This window comes from Hyaena hyaena, unplaced genomic scaffold (genome assembly GCF_003009895.1).
Source record: "Hyaena hyaena isolate Hyena2069 unplaced genomic scaffold, ASM300989v1 scaffold_389, whole genome shotgun sequence".
NCBI lineage: Eukaryota > Metazoa > Chordata > Mammalia > Carnivora > Hyaenidae > Hyaena > Hyaena hyaena.
This window is the reverse complement of record NW_024081023.1, coordinates 1,679,227-1,699,450: the sequence shown is the minus strand read 5'-3', so window position 1 is coordinate 1,699,450 and position 20,224 is coordinate 1,679,227. Positions and strand designations below refer to the sequence as shown.

The 20,224-nt window shown below is 47.7% G+C and overlaps 1 protein-coding gene across 1 annotated transcript in view; it reads left to right on the top strand.

The window, feature by feature from the left end:
• Nucleotides 1-6,838: 6,838 nt before the first annotated feature.
• Nucleotides 6,839-20,224, top strand: part of ATXN1 (ataxin 1) — a 194,347-nt gene continuing 180,961 nt past the window's right edge. The window contains exon 1 of the mRNA XM_039251494.1: nucleotides 6,839-6,896. The gene's annotated coding sequence lies outside the window, so the exon portion shown is untranslated. The remainder of the gene's footprint in view (nucleotides 6,897-20,224) is intronic.

Here is a 20,224-nt window from a genome sequence, read left to right as displayed (position 1 = left end):
ATTGCAGATATTATATTTATCTAAAGGCAAAATATAGGGGCGCCTGGGTGGCTCAGTCGATTGGGCATCTGACTTCTGCTTAGGTCATGATCTTGTGGGTCATGAGTTCAAGCCCCGTGTGGGGCTCTGTGCTGACAGCTCAGAGCCTCGAGCCTGCTTCAGATTCTGTGTCTCCTTCTCTCTCTGCCCCTCCCCCACTCTCACTCTGTCTTTCTCTCTCTCTCTGTCTCTCAGAAATAAACATGAAATTTTTTTAACGTTTCAAAGGCAAATATATAATCTTTGTTCCATTTCGTAGAATCTTACTGCCCCAACTGAAATGTGTCAGTGAAGTGATAAGACATTGATTGTAATAGTGCTGATATATTAAGAACTTTGTGGTCTTTTTTCTTTCCTTTTTGAGAAGGAAGGTTGACCTCTTTTTTTCTCCCCCCACCCCCCTAATCTAATAATCAGTATTTCTCTCCCAGATCTGGTACTGTAACCTGTAGTGATTTTAATTACTGTCCTTGAAAACCATTCCCCAAATACTCTCTCCCTCTTCAGTTACAGGCTTTGCTGTTGAGGTTAGATCTCTTGGGAGGGTCTTTCTGCAAATGATTTTCTTCCATCAATATGAGGGCAGTCTTTTTATTTTTATATTTGTATTTTTTTACTTCCTAAGAGCAGATCTTCACTACATTTCTTCATATGCATTTACCATTATCTTTCCAATTTGAAGATGACTTTTGGAATTCAGATCTTGCCCTTTGAAGTACTAGTGACTTCTCTGAACAACTTGGGGTGACTTGTGTGTGCCTTCTCATTTATGGCCCAATGAGAATTCATTCATTTCTGCATATTTTGAATGTCTGCCGTACGTGCCAGGCACTGGGCTAGGTGGTGGGAAAACGGAAATAAATGAGGCAAACTCCAGGCTCTCAGAGCTGGGCTGTAATTTAGGGGAGATGTGTACCCACAAAAATGTATAATGGAGTATGGAAGCTGCTCTTTGTAGCGATATGTATGACATGCGATATTAAGTCTGGGGGAATCTGTAAACTCGCTTAAATCTTTCAACTGAGTTAGACCGTGGATAAATTTACCAGATGAGAAACACATAAATATTATTATTTTCTTACTCTGAGGTAATAAATGGAAAAATGGAATGAACTAAAATGCATCTGTTGTAACCAATGGCCCCCAGCAGGGCCAGGGCTCTGGCACCGCGATTGTTCCTGCACATTCTTTGTGTCTGGGTCATTAACATTGCGTTGAGGTCAGATGAGAGTGTGTTCCATCTGCCACGCTTTGATAAGTAAAGTAAAATGCTGATGGAGATCATTTAAGATCGTCTCTATGCTGTTGATTGCATGCTTGTGGCTCATAATCAGAATGATGCAAAGTAATTGTTAGACCAACTTGCCAAGGCTACATTTTGTGTCACTGCAACTGTCAGCAATTTGGTCCCGCTGTTCTGCCCGGAGAATGCTTGCCTAGCACCTGTTGGACGAGCAGAGCACTGCTCACTGCCAAATGTCCTGGATAACTTTTGTTCGGGCATCCTTGCTTGCTACCTCAATAAAACAACCCAACGGGCGCTTGAGTGGCTCAGTCAGTTAAGTGTCCGACTTCGGCTCAGGTCATGTTCTCACGGTTCATGAGTTCGAGCCCCGCGTCGGGCTCTGTGCTGACAGCTCAGAGCCTGGAGTCTGCTTCGGATTCTGTGTCTTCCTCTCTCTCTCTCTCTCTCTCTCTCTCTCCCTCCTCTGCTCATGATTTGTCTTCCTGTCTCTCTCTAAAATAAATAAATATAAACAAATTAAAAAAAACCAGCACCATGAAAAAGAAGTTTCTGCTTATTTGGGTGCTCGTTTGCATGTTTCACAGAATGCTGTTGGACTGCGACTTTCTTACAAAAAGCCACATGCATGGTGTCGGGGCACTCATCTCTCTTCTCTTCAGCTGTGAAACCCAGTCAGACCCCGCTTTGAATTCTTGTTTTATCAGTTACCGGCTCAACGACCTCAGATGGGTTACTTGTCATGAACCTCGTTTTCCTCATCTGAACAGTGGGGCTAATAGAACTTCTTTTGTGAGGATGAGAGATAACAGATGAAATCTTGCTACACGATTATACAATGAGAAGACAAAAATTTCCGAAGCCAATAGTCCAAAAATACATTATAAGTGTGGGGCGTATAGCATTAGCACAGTTTTCCTGGCTAGATCATGGTTGCCAGAGACATGCAGTTGGACAAAGATGTTGGAATTTAAGGCACAAGTTTCCATGTCTCTTCAGGTCGGGTGTACAGAATGAGTATTGGGCCACCCCGTGTGCACCGTCAGAAGATAGGAAGGACCCTTTGAAAGCACATTTAAGAAGGTGCATCATGGGGCGCCTGGGTGGCTCAGTCGGTTAAGCATCCGACTTCAGCTCAGGTCATGATCTCACGGCTTGTGGGCTCAAGCCCCACGTCGGGCTCTGTGCTGCCAGCTCAGAGCCTGGAGCCTGTTTCCGATTCTGTGTCTCCCTCTCTCCCTGATCCTCCCCTGCTCATGCTGCCTCTTTCTCTGTCTCAGAAATAAATAAAAAACATTTTAAAAAAATAAAATAAAAAAGGTGCATCATTTAGCCTTGACTCCATAGAAGAGACACCACATAGCATAGAGTGTGGCCTGACCATCTGGTTCTTTCTCACGGAGAAAGCATGGACCATGGGAGAGTTAAGCAAAGCAAAATCTCTGTTCCTATAATACATTCACTGCCAGATCTAGGGACAGTTCACTGGCTCCTGAATTTTACCATCAAAAGGGACCTGTTAAGAGTAGCTTAGTCCAGGGGCGCCTGGGTGGCTTAGTCGGTTAAGCGTCCGACTTTCGCTTAGGTCATGATCTCGCGGTTTGTGGGTTCGAGCCCCGCGTCGGGCTCTGTGCTGACTGCCAGCTCAGAGCCTGGAGCCTGTTTCAGAGTCTGTATCTCCCTCTCTCTCTGACCCTCCCCTGCTCACGCTGTCTCTCTCTCTCTCTTTCCTAGAAAAAAAAAAAAGAGTAGCTTAGTCCATATTCTGTGATAGAAAGTCTCCAGTGTGAGCTGTTGAGAGAAGTTTCTCGGAGTCCATTCAGGGCTAAAAGTTAAGATCTGCATTCTTATCTCCTAATGTTGACTCTTCCACGCGGTCAAAATAGAAGAGACGTCTCTTCTAAGAGCATGAGTCCTTCACAGAGTGTCACCTCCCCTAAAAATTGCATCAGCTGGACAAGGATGAGGTTTGGGGAACTTTTGTTGGAAGGTAGAATGCAAAGTGGCCAGCACCTGTCCATTGGCCGTTTCAGAAATCAAACGGTGACGTTTTTCTGCTTTGTTTCTCCACGTTTGGTCTCTCTGGGATTTTTCAGTTGGTGTCAGATCTGGCATTTCTCTGCTGCCACAGCGAAGTCCTGTCTTTCTCTGCTGCTCCCGGCCAGTGCCCATGTCTTCCCTGCTTGTCCGAGAAGTGCTGGCAATCCTTGGAAGGGTTGATTACATAAACTGGAGGGGGAATTAGCCCCACATTCTTTGCAGATTGTGGAGATACATCCACTCCCTGAGCCTCTCCCCAAAAGCAGTATTTTCCTAAAATGTTGCTAGTCAGTCACATTTCGAGGTATGGCACGATTTTCTCAATCGAGGACGAGGATGTGTTGTGCAACTAAAGCAAAACTGCATCACATATGTTTTTACCAAATCAACCATTCCCTTCAAGAAGGAAACTGGATTGGAAACAGTAAGGCTGAGGGACACCTGGGTGGCTCAGTCAGTTCAGCGTCCGACTTCCACTCAGGTCATGATCTCATGGTTCGTGGATTCGAGCCCTGTGTCGGGCTCTGTGTGGACAGCTCAGAGCCTGGAGCCTGTTTCAGGTTCTGTGTCTCCTTCTCTCTCTCTGCCCCTCCCCCACTCATGCTCTGTTTCTGTCTTAAAAATATACATAAAAACATTTTTAAAAAAATATTGAGGCTGCACAAACATTCCACTTCTAGAGGTTTTGTAAGTATGGTAAATTCTGATTGTTTTTTCCAGTTTTGAAGTTTATGTAATGTGATTGTAATTTTTAAGGTCACTCAAGGATCTACAATTTTCAGTTTTACCTTTCTATCACGAAGTAACTTTACCATCATCACACTGAAAACAGGACACACTTAATGTGATTTCATAGCTGGAGCAGACATCTCCATCCACCATTGGTCCCGGGCTTTAAAGTTTTGTCCCCTCCTGGTAGGTAGGAAGCTCGCTGAATATTGTCATTTGTAATATTATTCCTTGTGGTGTTACTGCCGGATTGTATTCTTTTAAAGGACACCCACTCAAACCCAAGTTTTTTGTTGTTAAAACTTAATGATATTTATACCTTTCTGCCTTTTTCCATCTTGAAAAAAAAGTGAAAGAAAAAGAGCCGCATGCTACCACACGTGACACCACATTTCTCATAAATGTGGGGCATTTTGATAGACTCCACCACATTTCTCATAAATGTGGGGCACTTTGGTAGACTCTGTAATTCAGCAACTGTTTATTGAGTGGTTCATCCCTTTTATGCAGTACTTCTGTAGTTCTATAAAAATTCTGATGGCGGGGCACCTAGATGGCTCAGTCAGCTAAGCGTCTGACACTTGATCTCAGCTCAGGTCTTGATCTCAGGGTTGTGAGTCTGAGCCCTGTATTGGGCTCCACACTGGGCATGAAGCCTCCTTCAAAAAAATTGTTTTTAAACCAAAAAATGAAAAAGAATTGTGGTTATGGATTTGTTGATATTAAAAGAGGTTTATAATATAACAAGTAAAATATTATCGGACTGCAAAGCAGTGTGAATGCTATCATAGTATGCTACGACTAAATAATAGGTATGTATATAATTTTATTTATTTAATTGTATGTATAATGAATTCTGTGTATTTGAGTGCAGGAGAAAGCCTGGAGCCTTAGAAGCCAAAATGTTCATCGTGATTGTTAGTGGGGTCTGCTGATTTGTTTCCTTTGGGCTGTTTTCTCTTATATATTATCTGACTGTTCACAGTGAATGTTTTACTTTGCTCTCATCTGCCTCATCATATTTTGAGGGTTGCAGAGAAAGAGAATGCAATACGGGTACTCACATTTTGATAAATTCTGAAATTACAAAAATCTCTCGTGTGTCTTCTGGATTGTTGCAGACACAGAAATGCATTGTGCCACGCGGCGTCAAAGTGTCTTCTTTTTCTTAAGTGCCTTTGACATCCCAGGCACCCACCAAGAGCTTGAAACATGATACGAAGTGGGTCTGAGTATTGCCCCTGAGGGATAGGGTCCTGGGTGTGTCTGCAACTTGAGTCCCACAGCTGATGCACAACCCCAGCCGAGGTGCAGACTCGGGTCTGACTCTGAAGTCAGCTTTTCTGATCTCCGTGGTTCTTATTGTAGACATCTTGCCGCCATTAGGATGAAAAAGGTTAATGTATGTGAGCGGATTATAAAGTGTTGCTTTAAAAAGAAGGTGCTCGGAGATGGTACTATCTTTTGGTCCTGCGTGGTTACCTTGGACTGTTTTCAGTTAGACCATGAACTTCTCTGGAGGCAGGACCATGTGGTCCATGTAGCTCTCCGGTCCCCTAACTCAGCCTGAAAGTCTAGGAGGTTGGGAGGTGCGCCTTGGAGATCTGTGACCCAGGGTCTGGGAATCTGCCTTCTGTGGGCGTCCTGAGGAGGAGACTGTCCCTCCTGCCCCAGAGGCCACAGCACTGTCTTCCTTGTATGGGAGGGAGGAAAAGCAAGCAGTGGGGTCTTCGGGCTCGCAGGCTTACTCCCACACGCCCTGGGACCATGTGAAATGTGCCAGTCTCCGGAGCTGGACCAGCTCGGCCTCACGTTCCCCTCCTAAACCCTCAAAGGCATCTTTAAAATGGTCTCTGGAAATTTTTAAAAACTTGGATCTTGAGCAAGCTTCCTTCTGTGACATAGATTCCGAAGCCTGTTGCTGTCACCCCCTGATCTCCTTTCGTCTTTCAGGCTTCCACTATCAACATTCACATCATCTCAGTTCTTTCCCACACTTGGTCCCAAACACCGTGGCTTTCTCGAGGGAGTACTCAGTCGGCCCGAGATGTGGCCCCCAGCGCCTCATGGCCAAGTCCACATTCCTCTACGAGCCCAGTTACAGATCCCTGTGGGGTCACTGACATCAGCAGGGAGTGCATGGAGCTGTGGGTGTACATTTTGTGGTGGGGGAGGGGTGTGGGGAGAGGGCACAGGGCGACTGTGGGGTACACTTATTCAGGTACCTTCAGTTAGCCCCACAGTGGGACTGCAGACGCATTTTTACGGATCCACCTGAAAGATTTCCTGGGCACCACCATATACTCTCCTTTATCATAAGGTTCGTGCATTTTGTGATACAGGAATCATGCACAGGGCGCCTGGGGGGCTCAGTCCGTTTAGCGTCCAACTGCGGCTCAGGTTGTGATCTCACAGTTTGTGGGTTCGAGGCCCACACCGGGCTCTGTGCTGACAGCTCAGAACCTGCTTTGGATATTCTGTCCCCCTCTCTCTCTCTCTGCCCCTTCTCTGCTTGCACCCTCCCTCTGAAAAATAAATTTTAAAAAATCATGCATGCGATTACTTGCTGCATATTAAATAGTGAAAGCTCTGTTTTCAAAATCCATGTGGTCACCCAAAGAATGGAACATCCACCATCCACCCATCCATCACACACTTCCCACGCGCCTAGTATGTGCCGAAGTGCTGGCAGCTGGGATTCTGTACAGTCTCTAGGCCTGCACACCTGCACTGCCCTCGAATACAGACTTCATGTTGTTCATTTAAAATCTTTTTCTCTTCCAGTTTTCCAAAGAAATTAGTCCTTTTCCTTGGTGAAAAGAAACCAGTCTGCCGTTTTCATAGGGTGAGTGATCCTCTGACTCTTTTATATATTTGTACTTTATCTTGCATATTGTTTATATATATTTTTATTATATTTTCACATCAAAATTATATCCCGTTATTGTGATACTCCAAGAAAAAGTGCTTCATAGCATGCATTCTCTAGAAGGTTTTCCCACTCGGAAATAAAAAGCTCAAGAAGATGTGGTCTATCTATATAATGGAATACTACATGGCAATGAGAAACAATGAAATCTGGCCATGTGTAGCAACATGGATGGAACTTGAGGGTGTTATGCTGAGCGAAATAAGTCAGGCAGAGAAGGATGGATACCATATGTTTGCACATATAGGTGGATTAGGAGGAACTTAACGGAGGGCCGTGGGGGAGAAGAAGGGGAAAAATAGTGGGGGAGAGGGAGGGAGACAAACCATGAGAGACTCTTGAATGCTGAGACCAAACTGAGGGCTGATGGGGGTGGAGGAGAGGGGAAGGGGGGTGATGGGCATGGGAGAGGGCATTTGTTGGGATGAGCACTGGGTGTTATATGGAAACCAACTTGACAATAAACTATTTAAGGAAAAAAAATAAAAGGCTCAAATCTCTTCCCTTCAGAAGGGGAGAGATTGTATCTTGTATCTTTACGCCGTTTCTTTTTGCCGTACATGTGTTTTGCTTCTTATGAATGATTCCCATCATCACTGTTCTCGTGCAGCTAGCAGAGAGGATAAGAGAGAAGGTTCTCTTTTTTTCCCCTGTGATGGATGCACAGAACTATGGCCGTGGGCAAGGAGAAACCATCCGTTTTGTTCATGTGATGCACCATCTCATGAGTATCATGACAGAGAGTAATAGGATGTGAACGCTAGATGGGAGCTCAGAGCCATCTGGCAAAGCCCCTGTGTCCTGGTGGGCAGCTGAGACCCGGAGGGCTTTGCATCCCCCGTCCGGGGGCTTCTCAGACAGCAGTAGAGCTGGAATGATGAGAAGCACTTGACTCCCAGCTGCACTGTGGTCTCCCCTTCTTCTCCCCGCTGCCCCCGACGGGACCTGCAGAGTGATGCCTAATAAGGTCCTGATGGTGCAGTACAGATTAGGGCTGCAGGCATAGACACTTTGGAGAATCATTTCTTCATTAAAAAAAAAAAAAAGATTGTACTGTTTTTCACACGAGAGTGTGGTTGTGGAGTATGATGGAGAGAGAAGGGAGACTGTGATGGTGCTCTGGAACCCCAGGAGGTTCACCTACGGGCCTTGCAAGGGTGCCTGAGCCAGAGCTGGTTGTGGACACTGTTCACTGAATGCGCTTGTTCCCAAAGCATCTCACCGCGGGACGGTCCAAGTGCGGTATTGAGAGCCTGGGTCTGCTATTTCATCTCACGTGGCAATTTAGTCATCTCATCTTAACGAGTGAGAGGCTCTCTTCTGCCCTAACTGGAGTCGTCATTGAGGAACTCAGTGGCTTCGTACCAGCGGACAGAGATAGTTTGATTTCTAACAGAATCAGGAGCAATCGGGAACATGGCTTTGCTACTTCACTGGTGATCATCTGCTTGCGACCCTAATACTGACCCTCCTGTCCTGTCCCCGGATGCACGGAGCACAGGAATGTGTACCTGTTAGACACGCAACTTGAAGGTTTCCGTATTCCCATCTTATCCAAGAAAAGCACAATAGGTTTATCCCCAGAGCACACACCACTGTGTATTGTGGGGACGTGATATCTCCTCTCCCTGGAGAACCCAAGGGTCTCTGTGGGATGAAGAGATGGATGAGACTAGGGGCGCCTGGGTGGCTCAGTTGGTTAAGCGTCCGACTTCGGCTCAGGTCATGATCTTACAGCTCGTGGGTTTGAGCCCCACGTCGGGCTCTGTGCTGACAGCTCAGAGCCTGGTATTTGCTTGGGATTCTGTGTCTCCCCCTCTCTCTGCCCCTCCCCTGCTCATACTCTGCCTCTTTCTCAAAAGTAAACATTAAAAAAAGAGAAGATAGAAAAGACTAAAATAGAAGGCAGTTTAGGGAGCTCAGCAATGTGGGGAGGGGCCTGCTTTGTACTATTCATTTAGTACAAAAAAAAAAAAGAGGAAAAAAGAAAGAAAGAAAAGAAACAGGTAGGGAAGCCTGAAGCAAGAAAGGCAAAGTTGGGGTGGGGCCAACCGCTTGGGTTTCTTGGTTCCCACTGGGGTCATGAGTAGTTTGAAGTTGACAATCAGGAGGCATCAGATCATGACCCCAAATACTGCAGGCTGTTTACTTTTACCAGTTGCAGGGAAATTTAACAGAAACCGAAGCCATGTGTTCCTTACTTAAAAAGCAGCTAGGGACCCGTCCCCACGCTTCGGGCTTGCACCACATAAGCCCACACGTGCACGTGCACCTTGTAGAACATGAGTGGCTGGGCTCCATGTCATGGTACGCGGGGGGCTGGCCCCCGGAACAATACTGCTGTTGTTTCCGAGCTGGAGCAGTGCCATCGATGGTGCCCCTTTAAGGGAAATCTAGGGAAACGCTCTCGCCAGCGATGTGATTTTCTTTGCTGGAGGCCAAGTCACAGTGGCATGTATTGGCTCCATAGCAACATGTCTGTGCAGCCAGAAAAAATATAATGACTGTGGCAGCCGGTATATACCGGGGCCAGATGAGCACAGCCCAGATGCCCCTTTTGATCTGCCCCCCCTCCTTACCCTGGCCAGCCTTCCCCCTCCTTCAGAGCGTGAGGACTTCGTGATTGTTGCTAACTGTCCCTGCTGTTAACACTTGCCTCCTGGCAAGCTCGGGACCTGACGAGGGAGAAGACAATGTCTGTAGTAAAATTCTGCAGACCTGATGGTGTTAGCCGAGCTGGCAGAACCTCGCCGCCTTCACAAACCCAAGTAGGTGGAGAGTCTGTGCTTTTCATCATCGCCGTGGCCAAGCAGCCCGGTCTGCACGGCGCAGCGGGAAGAGCATTTCCTGTACGTTGCGGTCAAGGGCTTCTGGCTGGAAAGTGGGCGGTGAGACAGAGCAAGTGGGAAATCTGGGGAAACAGAGGACCCTTTTAATGTTCTCCTCAGATTCAGGAGACACTTTTCAGGGTAGAATGCAATGCCAGGAAGCCAGCCACATTGGGACTGCACGAAGCCCAGGACACATTGCTGATTTTCTAGCAGCTTCTACCAGAGGTGCAGTCTCTGAGTGCGTTTCCTCCAGCGTGTGTAGTTGGGGTTTTACCATTTCTCTGATGTTTTCCTATCTATAAACTCCTACCTATAAACTCCTCCATGAGGAGCGCCTGGGTGGCTCATTCGGTTCAACGTCCAGCTTCGGCTCAGGTCATGATCTCACGGTACATGGGTTCAAGCCCCGCGTTGGGCTGTGTGCTGACAGCTCAGAGCCTGGAGCCTGCTTCAGATTCTATGTCTCCCTCTCTCTCTGTCTCTCCCCTGCTCACGCTCTGTCTCTCTCTCTCTCTCTCAAAAATAAACATTAAAAAGATAATAATGTAGGACTCCTCCATGAAACCATTGTAATCATTCTTGATTTCAACAGATGTTCCTTTTCCCTGAACTCCTGGAGCATTTAAAAAAATCTTTACCATCTATCTATTTGACAGGTGTCTTGTATTTCTTTTTTTGATGCATAATGCTCTGGGGGGGGGTGTGTCTGAGCAGTGTTTCGAGATAGAGGGTAGGGCGTTCAAGGTCAGGAATCATTTTCTTATTCTTTGCCTTTCCTTCCTCTCTTCCGCTCTTCATTCTTTTCCTTCCTTCCCTTCCTTCCTTCCTTCCTTCCTTCCTTCCTTCCTTCCTTCCTTCCTTCCTGTCTCCTTCCCTCCCTCCCTCCCTCCTAATGCTCAGAACTGAGCCCTGTACATAGTAACCAGGCCAGGAATATTTCCTCCTGATAACGTTCTAGTCCCATCCTATCTCATAAGGAAGTTGTCAAGCAAGTGTGCAAATACATTGAAAGTGCTTTTAAATTGTTCAGAGAAAAGGTAAATTCAAGGAATTCTTTTTCGATCATGGTTGTAAAAAAAAGTGTAGATATTGCAGTCAGAAGGTAAGAATATCTAAGGATTTCACCTTCCCTCCTCTTCCTCCTTGTGGCTGCCACCGGTGAAGAGGGTACCCTGGGGTTTGACGCTGGCACGGAAATCATCCCCGTTCTCACCCCATCCCCCAATATTTGCTACTTCTGTTGAATTTGCCTTATTATACCATTTGGGGTAGATTTCTCAGACACACCCCTAGCAATGTCTTTGGAGCTATTAAGTAAAAGGTTTGAAAGATTTTTTCATTAAGGTGACAGGTTTGATAGATTAGGATAGTGGTTCCTAATTTAGTTTTGAGGTCTGTGGAGGGAGGGAAGGTTCTTATTGGATAAAAACTTTTATCTTAATAAGAGCGTTCTTCCCCTTCCCAAGTTCTGAGGCAGCAGAGAAATGAGACAAGCGTAAGAAGGCAGACGGAGGCCAAAATGCACCTGCGTGACAGCTAACAGTGAGCGGAGGTAGAAGCCGTGTCTTAGGTTGAGAGCCAAACATGGTCTTCCTGCTCCCTCGTCCCCAGTCTGGATCTAGAACAGTCCACCTGCAGGCAGATTTTGAGTCTGTGGGCCCCTGTCTGTGTGATGAAGGAAGTAAAATGTGCTCAAAATTTTGAGTCTGCTCAGTGGTAGAGGGAAGTCCAGCCAGTGGGGTGAGAGGAGGTTCAGGGGAAAATCCATCCCGGAGGACAGAGGGCGGGGGTGGGGGGGGGGTGTTCATTCTGGCTCTGTTCATGCCTCTCACACGCTGCCCGTTCCTCTCTGGGCAAACCATCCCCAGTCTCCCTCCAGACACCTTAGCTCCTTTGTTTTCTCCATAGCTGTTTGACTGATAGACACGTTTACTGGGTTTCCTGTTCATCTCCTGTTAGAATGTTAGCTTGCCGAAGGCAAAAGCCCCATCAGTATCGTCACCCGCCGTATCCCAGTACTTAAAACTAGGCCAAGTACATAGGTAGCATTGGATAAATGTGAGTCAGTGTTGTCTAATGTGTCTTCTCGTGTGCCATCTCTTGCCTGGGGAATACCTGTTCATACCAGAAGACTCGCTCTGGTTGGCGTGTGCTCTGCAGAGCCTTTCCTGGCTTCCCTTCTTCCAAGGGGAAGGAGCACCTTCTTGTTTGTAGCTCACCAGGTGGCCAGCAGTTGTGCACGCACGTGCGTGTGCGCTTGTGTCCGTGTGTGCGAGTGCATTTGTTTGTTCTCTTTCTCTCTCTGGCTCTTGGACCCTTCGGTTCACTTATTTGCTGGTATATTTATCCCCGTTACTAGATTCTAAACTCCTTGGGGACTGGACAGCCTCTTGTCTTTATCCATCCTTGTCCCTCTAATGTCGGCCACAAAGTGGGTGCTCAGTAAATAATCATATCAACACTCAGAGTACTTACAGCCTGCCAGGAACCACTGTATGCTAGTCCTGACAACCACTTTTGAAGTACCTTATCTGTGTCAACTTGTATGATTCTTACAACCACTTTACAGGATACATTTTTTTACATTTATTTTGAGAGAGAGAGAAAGTGTGTGCACTTGAATGGGGAGGGGCAAAGAGAAAGGAGGGAGAGAGAGAGAGAGAGAGAGAGAGAGAGAATCCCAAGCAGGCTCCATGCTGTCTGCACGGAGCCTGATGCAGGGCTAAATCCCATGAACCTTGAGATCATGACCTGAGCCAAAATCAAGAGTCAGAAACCTAACTGACTGAGCCACCCAGTTGCCATGAGATACATTTTTAACTCCTGCCTTACAGTGGGGGAGGGGCGGGGCAGACAGAGGGCTCACTAAGAGATGAGGTGACTACTAAGGCCCTCACAGCTGATCTGACTCCATAGCTGTTCTCTGCTGACTCTCAGAGAATGACTATATCAATGGACAAATGAGGATCCTAGACGCCCAGACCTAGCTCCTGTGGTAGGGCCACAGACACTGGGGTCAACAAAATAAGTGAGCAAGAAATGATCAGCAAGCAACCTGTGATTAGCCATGGTTCACATAGGATCCTGAGGCCAGGGCTGAAGTAAATCCACACATGAATCCCCAAAGTCTTACCATAACTATCGAGCTTAATTCGTAATGATCCAAACCAGCATAGTGGGATTGGTTAATGAAAGTAAACAGTTGCCATTATTCTTTGGGAATTATTTCCTAATATCAGGGAAAGTATGAAGTCATCAGTCATGAGTTAAACAGTTGCTGTGTGTAAGTCTCGTGCCCAAATTTAGGGGGAAATGGTGGGATGTAAGCCGGAGGGTGAAGAGGAGAGCTCCAAAAGTGTAAATCAAGGTCACGGTATATGGAAGGTTCCAGCCTAGTTGGAAGGACAAGACATGATCACAGGCAAAGTCAAGGAAATTTAAAAAGCTAAAGGGCAGTAGCTAGGAGAACCATCACGAGGCATTAATACACATGCTTATTTGCCAAATGGTAACATCAGAGAAAATGGAAGCTGTTGTATTAGTCAGGGTAGGACGGGGCTGTGCTGCGTGAAGAGCCAACCCTATAGTCTTCACAAGTTGGGCTCTCATTTCTACAGTGTCCGCGGTGGATCCGGTCAGTCTCCAGGAAAAGTGTCCTTCAGGCATCGCTCTGTGATGCCACCTGCTCTGATCTTTTTATGCTCCTGTCTAGAGGTCTCCTTCATGATCGCAGGGAAGAGGGAGATGCTGGACACTTGCACCCGCAATGAAACACTTCAGAGCTTTTCCCTAAAAGGTACACATGCCCCCTGCTATGTCCAGGACACTGCCTGCAGCCTTTTACATGGCTCATAGCATCCCAGCCCTCTCGTTCATTTTTGTCTCTCTCCCGCCCAGCACACAGTAGGTGCTCCATGAATATTTGCAGGCTAAAAGAATGAGCAAGCAGGGAAATGAACTGTTGCTCACGCCTGATGGTATTTATAGCAGTAAATGCATAGGGAGCCCCAAGAAGCCCAGACTTGGTCAAAGACATTTACTAAACTTAAAAGAACATGAGTACAAGTTGCCACAAGCTTGCGTTCATTAGCCATGGTGAGCGGAACATCACGAAGACATGGGCAGGTTACATCCAGTTCTGCCAGTGCTTGGGCTCACACCACAGCCCCAGATTTCCACGCTTCGGCCCCGTCTCTTAACCACATGGCTGTCTAACTGTCCACAGCGTGACTTCACAGTTCATGTGTTGTCTAATGTCAGCTTGCCTTTTATCACCTTGTTCTTTTTTTTTTTTTTTTAATGTTTTAGTCTTTATTTTTGAGAGACAGAGACAGACACAGGCACAGAACGTGAGTGGGGGAGGGACAGTGAGAGAGAGACACACAGAATGGGAGGCAGGCTCGAGGCTTCTAGCTGTCAGCACGGCGCTCTACGCAGGGCTCGAACTCACGAATTGTGAGTTCATGACCTGAGCCGAGGTCAGATGCTTAACCGACTGACCCACCCAGGCGCCCTTCGCCTTGTTCTTCTTGAATGAGGTAAAGATCACTGCCTTTATTTAAAAATTAAGAAATGTAACAAAGGAGAGGTTAATCTGTCCAGTTACTCCCATCATTCCAACCCAGGTGTCCTTGACCATGCCACACCATGTCTCTCCTGTGTCGGGCTCACACCTTCACCCACCGCCTCACATCCTGGGGTCCTGGTGGGTATGCAGCATCCAGCTCCAGATCCACCAGGGCAGGGGGGAGGGGGTTTCAGACAGGAGCAAATAAACACCAAGCAAAGCATAGCATCTGAAATGAAAAATAAATTGGAAGCTGTATGTATGAATCAATACAGAATAGAGAGTTTATGGAAAGAAAGCGGAAAATTCCATTGGAAACATAGGCTGGGGTCACAACACATGTATCAGACCAAAGAATGGGTCTCTCAACCACACCTTGCTTTGTAATAGTTGGTCAGGAGAACCCAAAGTCCAAGGAGGCAGATGTGATCTTGGCCACTAGCAAATCCTACAAAACGATGCTTGTTTATTCCCAGTGGGGTGGGGGTGGGGGTGCACAGGGAAGGGGCGGAGCCCTCTGCCCACCGTTGTTTAAACATGAACAGGGCAGTGCTGTGCAGAGGGCCCTGAAATGGAGATTGGTGGTCACTGGAGATTTTTTTGTCAGGCCCGTGATGTGACCAACTGTGTTTCAGCGAGATTAGCTTTACCTCTGTGTTCACAGCCCATGAGGTGGTGGGGAGAAACCAGACATGGGGGCCCCGGGTGAGGAGGGCATAACAGGCGTACAGAGCTGAGTTCTTGAAAGCTCATGGGGGAGCATAATGAAGGGACAGATATGGGAGACGCTGTAGAAAAGAGCTGGCCACCACCGCGTGATCATTTGGACATGAGAAACAGGCTGTGGAAGGAGTCCTCTCTTCTGTCATTTTTGGGCTTATTTCAGGAACAGTGTCCTTCTGTGAGTTGGGGCATCCCGGGTTGAGCCGGAGCGTAGCCTTGGACTGACACAAGCCTCTGTGAGCAACTGAGTATCATCGTAACCCCAGCCTTTCCAGCATCTCTTCCTTCCCCTGCCCCTCCCTCGCCGAAGTCTAGGATTAAATCTTAAACTTTTTTTAATGTTCTATTTATTTCTCAGAGAGAGAGGGAGAGAGACAGCATGAACAGGGGAGGGTCAGAGAGAGAGGAAGACACAGAAGCTGAAGCAGGCTCCAGGCTCTGAGCTGTCAGCACAGAGCCCGATGCGGGGCTCGAACCCACGAACTGTGAGATCATGACCTGAGCCGAAGTTGGACACTTAACTGACTGAGCCACCCAGGCGCCCCCAGGATTAAATCTTAAATCAGCAGCAAACACAGGGCGTTAGGCTGAAATTTCTTCTCCATCCTGGCCTCTAGTGGAGGTAAAGTGGTTGGAATGTGGGCCAGCAAAGTAAAATTCGATGTGTGGTTTTGTGTCTTACCCCCAATGAGAGGGGGCTCCTGGTCCATACCGTGAAACCTCTCTGGGTGCCGCTGGCTTGCGTTGCTGTCAGACACAGCCTCCCCTGGCTCTGGGAAATGAGTGGGGGTGTTCTGCTGGTTAGTCCGTCTTTTGCAGGCTTTCTGAGCCTCACAGGGCCACTGCACACCACTTTCTCAGTCCTTCTGGCCGACAGCAGAGAGCCAGGCTTGATTTGAGAGGCAGGAGAGAGAATGCTGTCTGATGGCAGAGAGGAGGAAGGCACTGCATGCTGTTATCCTTGCCAGGGTTCTTCACGTCACCTTGCATAGTCGCAGGTGTCTAGTGGCCGAGGACAGTCTAATGAAAGACAAGGTGAGGCTGGGTGCAGCCCACATGCGGCGACTGGTAGCTTGAGGGAGCCGGAGAAGAGTGCGCGGGCTCCTGGGGCTTCAAGAGCCCATTACCTCCACGTCTCTTTTCCCTGCACGTCGGCTGAAGCCACAGATGCTACCAGAGGAGAAGAGAACCCCTAACACGTCGTCTTTTTTTTTTTTTTTCGCCCACTCTCCATGTAACTCTATGCAGTAGACACCAGTGGCCAGGGGTGCAGAAAGTGTAATAGAGTAGGAGGGCTTTGAAGTCCCTCCTGCAGATGCCCTTGACCCTTCCGATGCTGCCCTTGTTCATTAGACCCTCCTGCTTTCCTTGCTGCTGCCTTCTATAAAGCCCCTCCCCCTTCCTACAGCCGGGCAAGGCATAGGGCCCACTGGGCATAGAAGACCCTTGGCCTTCCCGATCTTTCCAGTGCCCCTTACATACCCATAAATTCACCATGATGTGTTAGACTGATCTATAAGTAGGGTTCCTTTGGAGGAGCTAGACGATTGAGACCTTCTATTATCTCAGGGGGAGGTGCGTATTTAGACAGAACGGCTAACCTGTGAATAGACTTCAGTATTGTGTTGCAGGAGAAGGTAGAGGCTGACTTTAATTTTTGTTCCCTACCTTCTGTAGCTTCAAGGGTAGTTTCTCACTAGTACTAGAGACTTGAAACATTTCGAGTCTCCAGTGATATCTAGATTCTTTTGATGTACTCCGCATGGAAAGTAAAGCAAGAACGGGCTTCTGAGTAGGCTCACCAAAGCATCTTGGGGCTTTTGATCGCTTTCCATTAGCACGAACAATAACCTGTGACCTGTCAGATTGTGTCAGAAAGGCCGTTTGTTGTTTAACATGTTAAACATGTTGCCGGGTATTTAATATGCCGCCCTCAAGTCAGGAGCTGAAACATTCAGACATGAGATTAGATCTGTTGGCATAGAGGGGATTCTGAACACCCCACACGTTTCCCTTGCCATCGGCCGCACCTTTGAAGTATGCTCGCACTAAAAGAAGAGATGCCGAAGAGACATGTAACTTGAGTCCAACAGGCCCCTCAGCCGCATCTCTGCTGTGTAATATTTGACCAGAACAAACCCAAGTGGAAGGAAGACATGTAATCCCAGCCACTAACAAGTTCCTAGAAAGTGATGCGCGTTGTTTACTTCTGGTTGGGTGCTGGTGGTGGTAGGTACGTTCCACCAATGCTTCTGGCTTTGGTGCATGGCCATTGCCCGTGGTGTCTGCAGACCTGTGGACAGAGCTCTGAGAAGGCAGATCACGTGGCCAGCTGCATACATTCCTCAGCCCATTCTGGTCCTCTCAGCTTTTTTGACATATTGGGAAGAAGAAGAAGGAAAAAAAATGCTTGCATTCTAAACTTGTTTGTATCTTAAAAGGGAGCTTCTCAAATGCTTAGAACTTGGAAGTGCTGTGTTTTTTTTTGGGGGGGGGGGGGTGGGGGTCTTGTTTTTCATTTCGTATGCGAAAAATTGGTGTGCTGACTTCATCCGCGGAGCGTGGAGTGCGGGTTCCTAGCAGAGAGAACGGTAAACACAACGCTTGCTTTGTTGGCCATTTAAAATGCACTCCTTTCCGTAGAGTTGAGAGGTGATTGGAGATGTTCCTGTTTTTGCATTTCTGCTATTTCCTGGTGCCGTGAGCATAACACGTTCCGCAGCTCCAAAGCATTTCAAATGATGTCTTCTGCAGGAGCTATTTACAGGTTCTCAAACAAATGGTGCTTTCTGAGGAAGGAGAAGTATGTATGAAAACTCTGTGGTAAAGCCTTTTGTGTGAGGTGTGGGGCAGAACTTCTGGGGAGCTGGCTTTGAGGGCAAGGGCATCCCCGCGGCCCTGAGGCCCAGCGGAGGACGGCCCTCCTGTGCTGTGCGGCCAGCACCCCGCCCGGTGATGAAACCCCAGCGTCTCCACAGAGACTCGAGGGACCTGGTGAAGAGCAAGATGGAGAAGTCAGAGCCTCGCCTTTAGGAGCTCTTGGTGCAGGAGGAAGCCAGGCTCCCTGGGAGGCTCTCACTGAGGCCTCAGCCGGACATGCTCACCTGCACTGCTTCCCCTCAGAGTGAGCACTCTTGCCTCCAGGCCTTCTGTTCTGACTCCTCCTCCCTGGAAAGCACTTTTGCAGTAAGATCAGTCTGAACATCTGAGGACAGGAGTAAACAGTCCTGAGAACAAGGTGGAAGTTGCACGCTTCTTGGTGGTGGCTGCTGAGGTGATTCCGAGGGAGAAAGGAATCCCAGCGGGTCGCAGACGGCTGAGGAGTGGAAACAGCCACCTGCAGGCAGTGTCGCGCACGCTCCAACTCAAGCTTATTCACTTCAGCGTCTGTTGTGTTAAAAGACAAGCGAGGTGAGGTGTTACGTCCGCGTCACTGGAGTTGTGAGCTCCCCGCCCGTTTGGGAGGGGGAGCGGAAGATGGAGATGGAGCCCTGTTACTTCACAAGCAAAACAACCTTCTGTGGGAAGGATGGAGTCGGGAAAATTGTATCCACATTGTAGTGCCCTCTAGCGGCCAGCATGGCGCCCTTTTAGAAGGCCTTGCCCGGCTTCCACAACTTCCCATATCCTCCCCAGTGAAGCGCCCGGTTCACAGTGGTTGAGTATGTGTCCGCTCAAGTCTGTTTCCTGACTGTGATTTGTCTACCACGTAGGAAAAATAAATCCCGAGCTTTGTTAACAGAGCAGAGAAAGGAATGCTATCGTTCCATCAAATTAGGGTACATCTTACTCTAGCATATCTGAATTCTAAACCTACTGGACGTGACACGAGAGTCTAAACCTTCAGGGTAAATATTTTCACAGCCAACCGACGCATTACAGGAGGAGAATTACGCCACTGGCAGTACTGGGCCCTGTGCTGGCTTCCCACCCACCAATAGACAAGTTTCCTAAAACTACAAAGCGTTCTCAGCCGTCTGGTTGGCCAACGCAAAATTTGTGTGCCTTCCTCAGAAGGTTGGTATCGTTAACCGTCTGCTGTCTGTATAGCTTTGATCTGGTTTTCTGGAGGGAAAGCATTAGTCACTCACAGTTATCTTTGAATGAATTATGTAAATCATGTTTTGGTTTTGATACTTTGTTTTCCCAGTGAATTCAATGCAGGGAAGGGGCTACGGAGCGGTTCCTGTGAACTTGGTCAAGTACGTAGGAATCCTAGGAAGTATAGATTCTGACTCTTACCAGTCTGAAGTGGAGTCCAAGATTCTGCATTTCTAAGACAGTCCCAGGTGATATCAGTGCTTCTGGTCCAGGGACCACACTTGGAATAACAAAGTAATAGGTGAATAGCAAGGTGACCCACGATGCAGGCAGACCGTCTGTGTCCTCAAAGGGACTGGAAAGAGGTTACAAGTAATTATGGCCTTAAGACAGAATGTGATAACATATATGATAACATCGAAGACCTGCTTTCTATGAGCACTTCTGATCGGGAAGATCAGGAAAATGTTCATGGAGGTGATTTTGAAATTGGACCTGAGATTTGGGTTAATTTTTGACTCCTTTGGGCAAATGAGCCAAAAAGCACAGGTTTTGGAAATGAAGAGTGTGTGCGGGGAGTAAGAAGCAGCCCATCTGCCCGTGATTGGGGGAGCGTGAGACATGGTTGGAAAGGCAGGTTGAAGTCCTCGTGTGGACCGTCAGGTGGCCTAGGATGAAAAGTCTGGACTTGATGCAGGAGGCAAAGAGGAACCAGCAGCAAGGGATTTTGAAACAAGAAGGTAAATGGATTCTAACTGAAGATGAGTCTGGCACGTGTGTACGGGATAGACTGGAGCGGGGAGTGATGTCATTTTCCAGACATAAAGGGGTAGGGCAGACAGCATGATGAATGTATGGAGGGCAGTGAGGGTGTGGAGAGAGAGGTTCCCAGGAGGGCAGCAGGCCCGGATGGTTGGAAGCATGGTTACACAATGACCATAAATGGGAAAGTCAGATGAGCTATTGCACACGTTTGAGCAGAAAAATGACCTGGATGAACATGCAAGTGTCACTTCCAAGTGGCTTTCCCTGTCTGTCCTGTGTCAGAGAGCCTCCAGCCTTCTTCCCCTGCTTTACTCTTT